We start from the raw sequence: 17,550 nt of genomic DNA, 5'->3' as shown, positions 1-17,550 counted from the left end.
TTCTTTGTTAAACGGCATTTAAATATATAAAATAAATATCAAAAATATAAGTCTTTGTTTTACTATGGTTGCAAATATCAAAAAATTTCTATATGTGACACAGCACCAGAGTTAAGGGTTTTTCAAAATGCTGACACGCCGAGCTCAAAAGGTTCGCCATCACTGATCTAGGTGATGGTCATACAGGTATATTCAGTTTGTGAAAATATACTTACAATATGCTCATTTTTTTAGATGTACATGTTAAGCTTTAATAAAACATTTTAGAAAAAATACCAATATGATGTTCAATATCTTCCACTGCTCTTAAGTTAAAGGTCAAAGGCCAAATATCTATATATACAAAAGCCTAAGCGACCAACAACTGGTTGCTATGACACACACTGACCACCAGGGAGCATACGCGCAATGCAGGAGCTACCCCCTGGTGGTCAGTATGCTCCCACAGCCAACCTCCTGCAGTCAGCCAACCTCCCACAGCCCCTCCCCCTGGCCAGCTGCCCCCCCCCCCCCATCGACCCTGATTATTGGCCAGGCTGAGGGACCCCACCCATGCACAAATTCGTGCATTGAGCCTCTAGTCTAATAATAACTTAAAAATATTTTACCATGCAGTCTTATCTTTCCATCTTTCCATAGTTTCTTATCTTGAATATGTCTTTCTTCCTTCAGAGCCCTCACATATATGTTTATTCTGCCTTCCCATTTTGACTAATGCCTAATAATGCCTCAGGTTCAGTTAAAATTTCAGTTTTGCAAGGAAGTTATCTCTGACCCCCAGATTAAGTTACCAATGCTATCTTCCCTTTGCACTGCTCCATCACACATCTTTAATATACTATAAAATCTAAAAGGACAGGAAATGTCTTTTATTTACCACTCTATTTGCATAGTTTTTTATATATTTGATGGCTGATTGAATAAATTTATTTTCCATACTAGAACATGGCAGGTAGTTGTATCAAAGTTTCAAAGTCTGTGTACTGCAATACAAGCAGTGAAATTGCAAAAAAAAAATTGATATATGAGGCTTAAAGAGTTAAATGCTGAATTGTTTATACACAGAAAAATAGAAGCCATCCATGCATGTAGGCAAACAGAGAGAAGTCACTTTTCATAGTTCTTATTTGAAAAGTTCTGTTTTAAATAATCTATATATAAAAGCCTAAGCGACCAAATGACCAAACGACCAGTCTCTATGATGTGCACTGATCACCAGGGGAAGATGCTGAATGCAGGAGCTTCCCCCTAGTGGTCAGTGCACTCCCACAGCGGGGGCACCACTCAGCTAACTGGCAGGCGCCAGATGCAGGGCTCACGGCTGGCCACTGCAGCCCAGAGTGTGCAGCAGAGCAGCAGCGAGCCTACCAAGCGGCAGTGGCGGCAGGTGCAGTGGGGCCAGGATGAGCAGGAGCAGCAGGCAGGAGCGGGAGGCGGCATTGGACTGCCAGTTTCAGCGCGATCCCTGCAGGCTACGCCGAGGGACCCCACAAATCCGTGCACCAAGCCTCTAATTCTGAAATAAAATTGATTACAAATTTCCATGTCTCTATATTCAGATGCTTGATTACTTTTAATCTTCCATGAAAACCAAGGCAATGATTTAGAAAATTGACTGAGTAGGTCAATTGTTACAGTGTGCGAACAGAACATTTAACATCTGTCTAACTCAACTTAAAAATATGTATTTATATATATTTGCAAATGTTCTTAAGAAGAATTTAAGCTTTTAAAATAATTTGATTAGCTAATAGTAAAATAGGTTTTTGTTTAAATTCAACACCAGATAAGTAACACAGGGGTTTACTGAGTGGTATTCACAGACTGTTGTTCCTGGATAGAAAACAAAATCTGGCTTATTTAAAAAGCAGAAGAGCATGAGTGATAATTAACTTGAGTGATAATGTCCAAAGGAGACAGAAGTAACAAAACTGTAATCTCGATTAGAAACCAATGCCATTTTCTATAATGAGCTTTATATACTACACATTTTAGAATTTTTAAGAATAATTAAATTTAAATGAAAAATATAGGTAGTACTGTAAGTTGTCTCATTTTTTCTATCCCTTTTTGGAAACAACTGCTTTTTTTTGTATCATTCCTCAAATTTATTTATATTCTAACATTCATGGTATAAATTCATTAAATCTTGAATTAGGCAGACTTCACTGGCAAATACCAGGAAAAGGAAAAAAAATATTTCTTTTATTTTGAGAAAGAAATTAGTCTCCTGTCCTAACCAGTTTGGCTCAGTGGATAGAGCGTCGGCTGGTGGACTGAAAGGTCCCAGGTTCGATTCTGGTCAAGGGCATGTACCTTGGTTGCGGGCACATCCCCAGTAGGGACTGTGCAGGAGGCAGCTGATCTATGTTTCTCTCATCGATGTTTCTAACTCTCTATCCCTCTCCCTTCCTCTCTGTAAAAAAAATCAATAAAAAATATTTTTAAAAAAAGAAATTAGTCTCCTTAATTATAGTATTAGCTTACTTACCATTATTACAGCATTACTGTAATACTGAAACATATACAAAATACTATAGAATTTCTTTAATAAGGGCTCAGAACCAGAAGGTGTCCCAACAATATTCAGTGTAATGTTTATTAATAGGCAATTACTTGCTTTTCTAACACTCTGAAAATATCAAAAATAATGTTATTCACCTATTTTCTTGGGTTTTAGTAATTATTTTGGAGGTAGGATTTAAAAAAGAGAAAAATAGATAATTCTTTTTTTAAATCTATAAGAATTTGTCACAAAGGTCATTATTTTATGTACCATCTGACAAAGGATAGAACAGAAGAAACTATAAACAAATGAACTGCTTTCATTTAGGCTGGTATTCTCAAGTTTAATTAATGCATGTTAAAACCTTTTCCTTCTAAGAATATGCAGAATGCGTTTTAGAAATAAACTTTGCTGTTTGCAACTATTACATTTCTAATGAATGAAGGCAAGTAATTTATATTCTTTGAAACTCGGTTTCTCTGTCCAAAAAGTAATATTAAACTAGGTCAATTGTGGTTCCCCAAATCTGTTATAAAACCCTTCAAGAATATGATGAAAATTATGGGTACTCTTTGCAGCAAAAAAAAAATATATACAGACAAAATTTGATTATAATTTCAGGGGATTTACAGACCCTCTGAAGCTCATCCAAATTATCACTGGGCAAAAAAACAAACAAAAATAAAAACAAAGCTAGAGTATAGTTTAAGTATTTTGTAGCTTTAAATTTTGGTTTTAGAAATAATAAGTTTAAAGCCTTTAAACAAAAGGAAGTGAGTTTTGAGAATAAAAGTAAAAACCCAAATAATCTGTTAATTTACTCATTGCTGTTACAGATATTAGCTTGGAAAGGCTGAACGCCTTATTTATATATAGACTACAGGCTCAGTGCACAGATTCATGCACCAGTGGGGTCCCTCGGCCTGGCCTGTGCCCTCGCGCAATCTGGGACCCCTCAGAGGATGTCGGACTGCCGGTTTTGGCCCAATCCCCTGGCCTGTGGGGATTGGGCTGAAACTGACAGTCTGACATCCCCCGAGGGATCTAGTAGTGCTCAAAGTGGAAGGTGGCAGGGGAGGAGCCTGAGCTTGGCCCACTGTGCCTGCCACCGCCGCTCCAGTAGTGCTGACGCAGAGGCAGAAGAGACTCACACTGCCGCAGCTGCGCTCGCCAGCCGTGAGCCTGGCAACTGGTGCCTGTCCGTCAGCTGAGTGGCGCTCCCGCTGTGGGAGCGCAAGGACCACCAGGGGGCAGCTCCTGAGTTGAGCATCTGTGCCCTGGTGGTCAGTGCACATCATAGCAACCAGTTGATCAGTCTTTTAGGCTTTTATATATATAGATGTAGGTGATAATTTGACAAAGTAATTCATATCTTAGACATTAGAACGTAGGCAAATTAAGATTCTGACAGAAACCCAAGTTATTTATAGACATGAAATACGTGATATTCACAGCTTACAAATGACAATAAGTTGTCTCCTCCCAATTCCACCACCACCAAGTTAATTTCCTTCTTAGAGTGAGGAAGAAAAAAACTATGTAATGTAGGCTATATTTGAGGACTTTAAGGTGACTGTTTTGGAGAAAGGGGAATACTTTCAGATTCATAAATTTCTTATTTAACAATAATTGTTGGATTAGTGCCAAAAAAAGTAAAAACTTACCTATAATTCTTGTTCTCTGAAGGAAATGCAGTAAGTATAAACATATCCACACTCTTGGGTACATTCTCCTAAGCATGAATGGATTTGGAATGCGCCATATCTTAAACTGAATTGCTAAACTGTCAAACCACACTGGCAGCTGGATCTACCTACCTATTTGGTAATGAAGCAGTGTTGTCACCTGTAGTCATCCATCTAGTAAAGGCAAGTGTTTTCCCTAGAGGAAGTGTGGAATTGGTGTAACTGCTGTCCACAGAGAACATGCATTATAAATTATCTCTTCTCTAGAGCTTAAGGGTGATAAAATATTACTAAAGAACTACTACTACATGCTTCAAAAATGGTCCTAACATTTGAACATTAAAAAAATGTTTAAAAAGAAGAATGGAAAGATGTTTCTTTGTGAAAGAGTCCTTAGGAGGAATTAGAGACACTGATATAAGAACTGGCAGGTTGCTTACTGGATTGGGATCCACTGGTCAACACCAGAGCGGAGAATTATAAGTACTTAAGTACTTATAAAGTAAGCCTTATCCTGGCATTCAGCAATTTAATATTTTGTGTTAATGCTTGCCAACTTGAAAATTATGTGATAACAGCAGTGGTAAACAATGGTAGGAAAATAACTTGAAATAGCCAGGATCTTGAAAACTGCTAAGATTATCACCAAGGGTGAATTGATTTTCATAAGATGTGATACTAGTAATGTGCTACTAGACAATTTATATTTTATAAACTCAAGTAACTAATCATTTAATTTATAAAATTTCATAAGCCTTACAGCTTAATGTAATAATTTAGATTTAAAATGTTTAAATATGTAAGAATTGAGTCCCTGTTTTGTAAGCCCCTTTTTCTGTCTTAAACATCTTAGAGATTTAGGAAGAAATGGGGCACAGTTTCTGGTTTGCATATTGATTTTCAGAGGGTTATCCAAATTCTCCTCATTGGAAGAGATTCTTTATCTTCTAGTGTTACAAGTTTCCATGGTAGGATTAGCAGATAAAATACAAGACAATCGATTAAATTTGCATTTCAGATAAATGATTTTTATAGGTATGTTCCAAATACAGCATGAAACATGACTACACTAAACTATTATTTGTTATTTAACTGAAATTCAAATTAAACGGGGCACCCTGTCTTTTTGTTGCTGTTTTTTGCTATATCTGGGCACTCTAAACCAGGGAGTTCAGAGTGATACCCAACAGACTTTACATTCGACGATGCTAAAATGGGAGCTTCACTCTTGGTTTATATTTGCACTGTCTAACAAAACAGCTACTAGCTACATGTGGCTCTGAGCACTTAAAATGTGGCTAGTTAGTTCAATATGAAATGCTCTATAAATGTAAAATACACTCCAGACTTTGAATACTTAGTATGAAAAAAAAGTTAAACATTTCATACATTTTATACTGATTATATGTTGAAATAATATTTAGATATAATAGGTTAAATAAAATTAGTTAAACTTAATTTTGCCTGTTTCTTTTTACTTTTTAATGTGATGACAACAGGACATTAAAATTACATATGTGGCTTGCATTATATTTTTACTGGGCAGTGCTGGTCTACATGGCTACAAGGAGAGGGTTGGGCTAGAATTTCCTTGTTCTTTCCCTAAAAAACCAATATTGGTAAACATAGGGCTGCCTCGGAACATGAGCACACCAACAAAACTAAATTTCTAGTAGGGACTGTTTCCATAGATTAGCTATGATCCTTTAGAAATAAATAAGCACTAATATGTATATGTGTGTATAAAGTATGTCTAGGCATATATGTTTTAAAAATCTCCCAGATAGTAGTTCCAATAGAAGAATCCTTCAGTACCATTGTGTTGGGTTTTCACTCCTGTATCTCATCAAAATAATAGAACAATACTTTATTTTGTTGCCTACTATGAGTTGAAGTGATATAAACTATCAATAAGAACTGTTGGAAAAATACCTAACTTTTGATACTCTAGTCCCAGTGGTCCCCATTTTATATATTCATGCTACATTACAGATTTGAAATTACAATATGACTTTCAGAATGGTGACATAAATTTTCCTTTTTACAAAATATGTTGCCAATACTATCCTAAGACAGAGCTTATTTTTAAAAGGGGCAGGATTTTTAGAATAAAAAAATTCAGGTATAATAAAGCTTTAGCTTAGGTTACATTTTCAGTAGGTTTGGCTTTTTATTCAATTTTTTTTTCTCAAATGGCTGAAAGAGCGACGGCATTCATCCATTCTGTTCCATGCTATTGTACAGATAAAAAATATTTAATATGCTCTCACAAATAAAAATTCAAAAATTACAGAGAAATTATTTTAAGTATCTAGTAATCTTTATTTCTTCAGTACTATAACTTATATGATCTCTACTTTGAAAATATAAATCTTTTAAAGTTGACTACAGTTACAATAAGCAAGACTAGTTCTAACTCCCCAACTACTAATATACAAAAAAGTAAATTGGTTCTCAAGGTCTTTTCAAAAAAGTTTGTAGTTTTTCTCATTCTAAGAGCAAGCACAAAGGGTTTTTACCCTTCTTAATATCTTTTATAATACAAATATTGGAAGAATAACTGTTTTAAGAGATAATAAAATTTATTATTAACAAAGATAGGGCTGCCAGACAAGAATCAGCCGATATCTCCCAAATTTTATTTTTCATAAGAATTTCACATCTTGTAGAACTAAAGTTTCCAATATCAGTTGGAAGGATTTGATGTCTTCATCAGCAAATGACCATGTAAGTTAGAATTGGTCACTTTGAGAGGTGTCAATAGATTGTGCAAAAGAACAATAAGGTTTTCTGATGTTAGAGTTTAACAGTAAAGATGAGACATTAATTTATACTTTATTAGGTTTCCTTGTGGAATCAATGTATATATTTATTTCCTAAAGACAGGAAAAAGTTGCAAGATAGGAAAAAAGCTGCTGATTTTTTTTTCAATCAGGATCTGGCATAAGAAATTTTAAGATCATATACCCACTAGAGATTAAAGGCTTTTGCTTCTATTATGTTCTGAAGCTTAATACAGATTAAAAATGATTTGAGGGACTTACTTTGAAGTAAAGGTAAGATACAACTTCAAAAAGAACACGAAAAACAATTCTTCAAAGCTAGTTATATAAATTTAAACTGTTAAGTCACCAGACTGCTTAAATGATGTCACTGTTTCAAAATTCTTGAATGCAAATTTCAAAATATCTAAGAGAGTTCTTGATGAGGAATCAACCACAGCATTCACTAAACTTATTTAAGATGCACACTGAACTAAAAGACAAGTTTTACTATAATTGGGATTTAAAAAAACCCATCCATACATTTCAAGAACATGCTTCCCTTCTAAACAATGAAAACCATCTCTTGATTGATGTCTGTGATGTCCTGCCCACAAGTGGCTGCCTAGACCCCCTTCTGTGAGAAAGTCTGATGGTCTCAATCCCTCCATGGAGCATTCCAAAACCAGTCCTGCTTTAGGAGCTTGGGCCCATGAGTGTGCATTCACTACATAGCGCTTACCTTTAGAGAACAAGGTGGTTGACACAAACTGATCAAGTTCTCACACCCCACACCTCCAAGAACACTGAAAAAGATCTGCAGATCTTTCTTGGTGCAAGAGGAATCTCTTATTAATCTTCTTGAGGTGGAAGTTTAAAATTTTCCTAAAGAAGGAAAGAAGAGTAAACGATTATACTGAGATTATACCATTTGGTTCAAATTTATCCATATTACAGAAAGTAGGCTCTGAAGAAAATAAATTAGATAAAATCTTGAGTATTTCAAAAATCACATTCTCTTCTTTCAAAGAAAAAGGTATCTCCCTTAAATAATGCTGTATGCTTCAAATATTACTTCTTAAACCCCAAATCTAAAGTGACTAGTTCAACTTCTACCCCAGCACTGAGCTATCATTTGGGAAGTTGAGAAAAATATGGACAAATTTTGGGTTGCCAAATTATCACAGTTGTAAATTCCATTTAAAAAATTAGCAAAGCTAAACTCATTAAAAAGCAAACAGCTAAACAGAGCTAGAAGAAATGTTGTCCTGTCTCTCTATATATCTCTAAATTTCTAAATACTCCAATAACATGCATTTCTTGACAAAAGTAGCCCTTTGAGTTGTGTTAAATGTTACAGAATCATATATGAAGTAACCTACTATAATGTAAGCTCCCAGAGGAAATGAATTTTTTAAAAATAATTATTTATAGAGCCTCAACTAGTTCCTGGGACATAGTAAACACTAAAAAAATATGGGAACAATAGAAATAATATTAAGCAATTAGCGAATATTCTCTAGGTTGAAATGTGCATAAAATAAAACGATTAGTCCTGGCCAGGTAGCTCATACACCAAGTTTATGAGTTCAATCCCAGGTCTGGGCACATAAATCAATGAATGCATAAATAAATGGAACAGCAAATCAATGTTTCTCTCTCTTTCTCTCTCTAAAAATCAATTAAAACTTTAAGAAACCAATTAGCCTACAAATGTTCTGAGAAATTTGAAAATATTATATAAAATAATATTAACAATATCAAATTTTAATCACATATTAAATAATTTAATGTTTTTGATGTGCTATATCATAAAATATTTATGAGAAAATGCTATACAAATATTATAACCCAAACTTCAGAAAAGAAATGGAATACTTTAAGATCAAGAAATCAAACACTCTACCTTAAAAATACATTATCAAATATAAGAATAAAAATATTTAGATAAAATGTAACATCCCTTCTTAATATTTTATTATTAATTTTCACCTTTTGAAAAGTAGGTCTATATAAGCTAAGTGATAATATGGTTATCTATATCTATAATTCTGCCTAAATAAATCATTCCCATAATATTAAACTGAAATCAGAAGATTTTATCAGTATGATTTTCATATTTATTTTAAGTAAATATATACATTTTTTCAATCTTAAAAAACAAAATTTAACAAGAAATGCTGAATATTCATTTATTTTTCTGTAACATAGATTATTACTAAAAACATATTAATTTCCTCCGACTGTGTTCCAACTCTTTCCAAATTTGATAAATTATGGAGAAAAGAAAGAAACACTGAAATTAGGAAGAGATGAGTCAATAATACTGATAAAGGACCGAGTATGTATATATATTTTAATAAAAATGTAAGGCCAGTAGAATCAGAACTGTTATAGAGTACTTGATTCCATTTGACCTTAAATTCTACAAAGAAGAATCAGTTCTCAAAAAAAACCCCGAAAACTAGGTGTATGGAGCATTTCATTTCAGAGTATGGAAACCATGTAATATAGAGCCAAAACCACAATAAGGGAACAGGTAGTAAATGTAGAATTTATGCTTACCCCGTATCATTAAAATAATGCTATAGCTGACACATTAGGCCTTAATTATAGTTAAAAAAACTGTCTACATGTTACAAATAATTCAGTTTAATATCTTGTATCAGGGAATCAAGCTTAAAATGTGAAAAAGAATATTTTAAAACAAAACTGTAGAAGCTCACTTAATTTAAAATAATGTTCCTATTTAGGACATTTTGCAAACCTTTGAAACTACCTTTGAGGGTAAGGGATGAAAATAGTTCCAATGAACTAAATGCAACAATATGCCAAAGGAGATTTAAAAAGGTAAAGACAAATAAAAAAAATTGGAAATTTTGCTGAAAGGAAAGGAATCCACTAGATCAGCGCTTCTCAACCTGTGGGTCACAACCCCTTTGGGGGTCGCCTAAGACCACTGGAAACACCTATACAATTACATATTGTTTTTGTGATTAATCACTATGCTTTAATTATGTTCAATTTGTAACAATGAAATTGGGGATCACCACAACATGAGGAACTGTATTAAAGGGTCGCGGCATTAGGAAGGTTGAGAACCACTGCACTAGACGGTTCAATCTCCTAGGCCTAGGAGGGTGAAAAAGGAAACAAATTCCCCAAGGTAGAGGCACTGACTAGGAATTCCTTTAAAATTCTTACTCACAGTGGTGGATAATGAATCTTTTGCATCATTTTCACTAGCAGGAGGGCTGAAGTCTAAGTTTACCACATTCAGAGATTTAGTGTTCAATTTTTAATTTCACTTGCAAGTATAGATTATTAAGCTATACTAACAACTAATTTAAGTCCCTTACAAAACTGCCCTGAATAATCTATTTTCTCTTTTTCATCTTGATCAATGTTTCTCATACTGTGAAGGACTGTTTTTATTCCCAGTGTGGATGCATGCTCACAGACTATTGCTCAAACTACATAGAACTCTCTCAGCAGTTTTTTAATAATATCAGTCTCTCCTTAGTGAGATAAGATAGGTGATGTACATGGATGACACAGAAATATCACTTTGCTATAAAAATACATAAGTTTGTAAACATGTATTGAAACTGAGTAAGCATTATTCACAGACTGATATAACCAGCACTAGTCTGCTGCCCATACTTTATGAAATTCTAATCTAGTTCACAAGAGTAGGGTCTTACATTGTTCCGTACACTTCTTGGCTGAATCCAACCTCCAGTTTTAATTCATTTGTCCTTGGAAATTACTGACTAATAAATTATCAATGATTTGTTCCAGTATATTGCTTTCACCAGTTATTTCTGCAGCACTATACAATAGAACGTTTTATGTTGGTAGAAATATTCAGAGCAGACTCTGTGCAAAGAGTGGACATTAGCCATGTGTGGCTGTTGACCACTTGAAATATAACTAGCGTGATTGTACTAAAAAAAATTTTTTTAACAGGAGAAAAAACAATTTAAAATGTGTGTATGGGAGAATCATAATATGATGCTTAGATCATAAAATGAGGCTCAAAGAGATCACTGAATCAGGCAGCTTTTTATACTTTTTACACAAAGAAACATCTTTACTTGGTAAGTTCTATTAATGCTTTCAATACCTAAGAAATTGACAGGACAAAAGAAAGTTAGTACTCATTAGAAAGGAATCTAAGAAAAGTTTGGGTATCATGAGTGAGGAATCTAAAGAGTTTGGACTTGGGTAGTAAATTAGTAAAGGTGTTAATAAGGCTTGTTTACACCAACTTTCCACTCTTGATTCTTTTAATTCTTGTGATAATGTTGTCTCTTAGCACTCTGAGGAACTAAATTTTAAATTTTACTTGATTTAAACTTAAATTGCCATATTCAGCTAGTGGCCACCATATTGAACAGTACAGTGCTGGAGCACTGCATTATTTTCACTTGATCTTTTGTTGTTGTTTTGTTCTCATTTTATTTTTTTAATTTCATTTTATTATTTTTATTGTTGAAAGTATTATAGATGTCTCCCCCTTCTTTTCTTCTACTTGTCCAACAGCACAGGGTTCCGGCGCTGCGCCAGGCCTTAACCACCCTATTGTGTGTTTTCATGGGCAATGCATATATGCATATAACTTCTTTGGTTAATCTCTTCCCACACGGCATTAGGAAGGTTGAGAACCACTGCACTAGAACCCCTTCTCTCTCAGATTCAACAGTTTGTTCCATATTTCCACCTGATCTTTTAAATAACATTTTTTAAAAATCACCCATTCCCTTCAATATTAACACAAGTATTTTAATTATATCATTTTCTGTATGTACATATAAATATTTACATGCTTGTAGTCACGACATATAAATTTACTAATTATATTTTCCACATACACTTAATATTTCTAGAGCTGCACTGTTCAATAATGTGGCCACTAGACCCATATATTTAAATTATATATATATTTTTATTGATTTCCAAAAGGAAGGGAGAGGGAGAGAGAGAGAGAGAAACATCAATGATGAGAGAGAATCATCAATAGCTTCTTGCACACCTGCCACTGGGGATCAAAACCGCAACCCAGGATGTGCCCTTGACTGGAATTGAACCCCGGACTCTTCAGTCCACAGGCTGACGCTCCATCCACTGCGCCAAACCAGCCAGGGGCCCCATGTATTTAAAATTAAATAATGTTAAATAAAATTTAAAATTTAGTTCCTCAATTGCCCTAGCCACACTTCAAGTGCTCAGGTGACCATTATTGGACAGTGTAAATTACAGAATATTTCCATCAATACAGAAAGTTCTATTGGACAATTGTTCTGGCGTCTTCAAAAATGATCATTTAAGACAATATACTATTTTACATTAATGTGTATATTACTCTCTAAATTGAGCATTTTTCTACATATAAGATTTATAATAGGGAAAATATTTATACCTAAATTCCTACAAGTGAAATATCTGAACATTACTTGTCTCTCATCACATATTCCTATATTTCTTCCCAGAAGTTTGCTATTACTTCTTATCTTGACAATATTAGATTTCTTTTTTAAAAATTTGGCTCCTTTAAAAGAATGAAAAAGCTGTTTCTCAAAGTCATTTTATTTTGTAACTTATAAGTACATGATTAAATGTTTACCCTTATACTTTTTTATTATTCATTTTTCTTTATTTTCAAATCTTAACTGTCATATTTTTCTTATTTATATATTAGGATCTTGATCCTAAATTTGCATATTCTGCAATAATATAAATTGTTATAGCTAGTATCATTTTCTTTATAATATTTGATGTAGATATGTTCCACAAATTTCTATAATCCTTTTAATTATAATATTTTAGCCCGACAAAAAATTTTAATATTCAAATACATCTTTACCTTGGTGAGTTCTACTAATGCTTCAAATATGAGATGAAAAAGTAGTTTCTATGCTACTTTTTAAAAATTCCTATGGCTATATAAAGAAGGAAAACATTTATTTGTCCAATCAGTCTTGCAGTTATACCACTGAATGCTACTACCTAATATTACTGAATGAATATCCTGTAAGTTGCCTCTCCTTTAGAAAATAATATTTCATCATATATTAAGGTATTATATATAGATGGGACTAATTTTGGGTTCCTCATAATGCTCCAGTAATCTATGTTTTACAAGATTTCTTTTCAGACTTTCCTTTAAGAAGGCAACTATAATAATTTAGGCAAGTATTGAATAGAAAAATAGCATGGATATGGACAGTAATGTTTTACTCAAAGAGGAAGAAAAACATGTGCTGGTTTTATTACTACTCAGTGTCTTTGAACTCATATAATGCTAAATAAATTTTTGAAATTACTAAAAAGGTTGATTTCACATCTGTACTTGATGTTGGCAGAAATTAGGGTGGCATGCAAGCGAAGGCTAAAGGAATTTGCATAAGTCACAGGAGGACAAAGGGGCCTTTCTCTTTACACTGACTAAGAAGTCAGTGGTTCAAGAAAAATTTGTATTTAAATCTCTGAGGGTAGAAATTTCCCTCACAGTACCTGGATATACATCTATTTCTGTAACATTACCACTGTTTAGACAATATTGCTTCAAAATGTTTCTGATGTGTGCCCTGGCCTGGTAGCTCAACTGATTGGAGTGCTGTCCCTTGCACCAAAAAGGTTGCTGATTCAATTACCAGTAAGAGCACATACATAGGTTGAAGGTTTGATCCCTGGTTGGGGCAAGTACAATAGGCAACTGATTGATATTTCTCTTTCTCTCTCTCTTCCCCTTCCTCTCTCTCTAAAAATCAATAAAAATATATCCTCAGGTGAGGATTAAAAAATGTTTCTGATATGTAGTAGGGTGAGACTTCCCCTCATTGTAGAATCCCTATAAAACAGTGATTCCCAAAGTGGGCGTTACCGCCCCCTGGTGGGCACTGAAGCGATCGGGGGGGGGGGGGGGCGGTGATGGCCACAGGTGCATTTGTTTTAACTTTTTTTGTATTACATTTCTATTCTGAGTTCAATAAATAGTTTCATAATTTCAAACTTCAATGTTTCTAATTTACACCTTTCTTTACTATATTTTACGAAAAAGGTAGAAACATTAATACATATATCTTTCTGTTTAATTACTATTAAAATTAAAAAAAATTAATTTCCAGGGGGCGCTGAGTAATACTTTTTCTGGAAAGGGGGCGGTAGGCCAAATAAGTTTGGGAACCACTGCTATAAAATAAATCACTAGAAATTTTGAAAGCTATAAGTAAATCTAAATGTCCATAAATTACTTATAGTCAAATAACTTGCTAATATTCTCATGATTCAGAAACAGTTTATCTCCATTTAAATGAATCTTAAAAAATGTTTTCCAATATGTTGTTTCCCCCCCACCCCCAAAGTTCTAACATCTTTCTCAAATTCATTGCTAAGTACTTATTTTGTTTGTTACAATTCTGAGTGGATTCTCCTATTATGTTTTTTTAGCTGGTCTAAAGATATGGTATATACAGCACTTTGTTATTACAATGTTGTTGTTTATAAGTTTATAAATGGTTTTAAAGTTGACTACCACAGATTTTCTTAATCAATCATGTCATCTCAAAATAAACTATCATGGCTTTTCTTCTTCAGGGTTTGTTCATTAACAATATTAAATAAAATGTAGTTAGTTGTGTTTATTGAAAAAATAATAAAAACACGTAGTAATTGTAGCATGTAATGGAATACTGCTCAGCCATAGAAAAATGAAATATTGCCATTTGTGACAACATAGATGGATCTTGAGAGTATTATGCTAAATGAAATGTTAGAAAAAGATAAGAACCATATGATTTTCCTCATATGTGAAATATTAAAAAAAGGAACAAACAAACAAAAACCTTAAACTCATAGGTACAGACAACAAAATCATGGTTACCAGAGGGAAAAGAGGATGGGAAGAGGAAAAAGAGGGTAAAGATGGTCAAATATATGGTGTCTGAAGGAGACTAGACTTCAGGTGGTGAGCACAATAGTGTATACGTATGTAATGTTAAAAAGTTGTACACATGAAATTTACATAATGTCATTAGCCAATGTTATCCTAATAAATTTAATAAAAATGCTGACTGATCATTACTGAATTTAAATTTATGATTCTAGCAATATAAAATAATTCCCACCCAAATGCTTTTACTCTCCTAGGTGATGTTCAGTTGCTGACCTAAGAAAAAAATCCTATTCCTTGGAGCTAAACTCACCACCAATGACTCATCACAAAGCAGAATATTTGACCAAGTAGGACCAGGAAAAGGTGCTCAACTATTATATGACCAACATTGTACATACTGACTATATACAGCTATCCTAATACTGATAATGTTCATAAAAATCAAATAAGAAATATATTTCATAAAAATCCTACAATTACATGGGTACGTAAATGTTATGTGCTCCTTGTATGCAAAGTTACTCTTGGATATTAACTAGGTATTTAAGAGATATTAAAAGTGCCAGGTTTCTTTCTAGGCTGGACTATTTCAGGGAAATAAAAAAGTCATAGTTTATGAGAAAAGTTTCTTCTTTATAGAATTCCCACTAATAAGTGTAGAAAGGGTGGCTGATTCCTTATTTTTCAAACCCTAAAGACAGAACTGATTCAGGGAACAGTTAGCAATGAATGAAACCATGAAAGGAAAGGTTAATGGAAAGCTCTTAGTGGCGAGACTGCACTGTCACCACTGGTCAATTTTAGCACTGCTTTGAGTGAAGCAATAAATGTTGTGTGCTCCCTGATGTGATACAGTATAAAGGAATAGCCCCATGTATGAATTATTCCTATCAATCCTCCCCCACCACCAAAATCAATGCTTGAGTTTAGTAAGTATTTTAAACTAACTTCTAATTTACAGGAAATTTAGAGGATAAATAAGTTAATTAGACAAACAAACCAACATAAAAATCCAAAATGGGAAATTTTCTATGGGATAGCCTACCCAGTATCTCATAATAAGTCATGAACAGGAAGGACAAGAGAGGAAGAGAAGGGAAGGAAGGCAGGGGTGGGAGAGGTAGAAGAAAGGTAGACTGGTGAAGGGAAAGAAAGACATTTTAATTATAGAACAATCCTAAAAACCAAGTCTGTATGAATCTTGTTTGGATTCTGAATGAACAACCCAAATGTAAAATGAGATTTTTAATCCAATAGGGGAAATTAAATAGAGAAATATCAGGTGATAAAGAATTACTGTTTACTTTGTTTGATGTGAGAAGGTATAGGTATATAAAAATATATATATTTTTAAGAGAAGCATACTTCTCTTGAAGAATGTAGGAGTTAAAAGATGAAGTCTGCAATCTGTTTTAAAATACTTGAGAAAAAAGGAGGAAGTAGATGAAGCAAATATGGCAAATTTTTGCCAATGTTAAATTTGGGCCATAGATATAGGGAGCTTACTACACAAGACCATCTTCTTTTGTGTTATGTTAGAATTTTTCACAATAATTTTTAAATAATCAGGCCCCTGGAACATGATATATTCATCTAAACATATACTAGTACAAGTAAAAATAGAACAGTTACCTACAACCCTCCTACATACCAAACATTCACACCTAGACAAAGGATGCGAAAGATACGACAGATTGAACTGTGATTGGCACAGATGTGTCGACATTCTAAATGATTCATTTGAAAATTAAACTTGACTTGCACATATTGTTACTATATATATGTATATTTGTAAAGAAAAAATTTTGTAAATTTAAATCCAACAGTACTTTAGGAAACAAAATTTCATAAAAATAAAATAATTTGTACCCCTACTCAGGTATTCAAATGAATGACAGATAAAAGTTTAACATCAACAGATATATTTATATTTATATGCTCCTCCTAAAATATAAATGGACTTCTAATAGGTAAAGTATATGGCAGAAATATATTTCAAACCAAAACACTTCCTTATGCCCCTTGCATATTTCACCATCTACACCTCCCCCACATAAGTCATCACTTATTCCTTCCCTTATAAAAACATTATTTTACAGTATAAATCCTGGAAAAAGTTTTCTTTATGTTCATTTTATTTCTTATAATTTTCAATCTTATTTTTTCATATGGTTGCATGATAATATTTCCCGACTGACTCATAAATTAAAATACTATTATCTGTGTCCAAAAAATGTTTGCATTCAATACTCTTGTAACACTTTAACATTTAATATATAGTAGCTCACAATACAGGTGTTCTTAAATCTTCTGTAATTTTAACTTTAATTTTTACATGAAAAATTGTTCTAGTTAAGACTATAGTAGCATTTAATAGTTCAACAGGCAGACCAACCAACTTCTTATGGATATATATATATATATATATATATATATATATATATATATATATATAGCATTTTCCACCCAATATTCACTAGACTTGAAACCTATCAGGGCACAGACCCCTACAACACTAATGCAGAGTTGGATAACATAGTGGAGCTTCAATTAGCAGTTCCTAATCAAGCCTCTCCTCTTTAGTAAGAGTATAAATGGTGTTTAAATAATTTAAGAAGACCATTTGTTAAAGCAAACAAGAGAGACACAGAGACACACTGGGGGAGCGGGGGGAGAAAAATACATAAATTATGCTAGTTT

The 17,550-nt window shown here is 33.4% G+C and overlaps 1 protein-coding gene across 16 annotated transcripts in view; it reads right to left on the bottom strand.

Moving 5' to 3' along the window:
* Positions 1-17,550, bottom strand: part of ZEB1 (zinc finger E-box binding homeobox 1) — a 306,513-nt gene that overhangs the window by 205,392 nt on the left and 83,571 nt on the right. For 2 of the 16 annotated variants that reach the window (XM_059712378.1, XM_059712385.1), the window contains one exon: positions 7,696-7,838. The exons of 13 other annotated variants lie outside the window; for them this stretch is intronic. The gene's annotated coding sequence lies outside the window, so the exon portion shown is untranslated. Of the gene's footprint in view, positions 1-4,323; positions 4,388-7,695; positions 7,839-17,550 lie in introns of all 16 variants that reach the window. One more of the 16 variants, XM_059712394.1, reaches the window with a different exon arrangement.

Source organism: Myotis daubentonii, chromosome 1, assembly GCF_963259705.1.
Source record: "Myotis daubentonii chromosome 1, mMyoDau2.1, whole genome shotgun sequence".
NCBI lineage: Eukaryota > Metazoa > Chordata > Mammalia > Chiroptera > Vespertilionidae > Myotis > Myotis daubentonii.
This window is presented reverse-complemented; position numbering and strand designations above follow the sequence as displayed.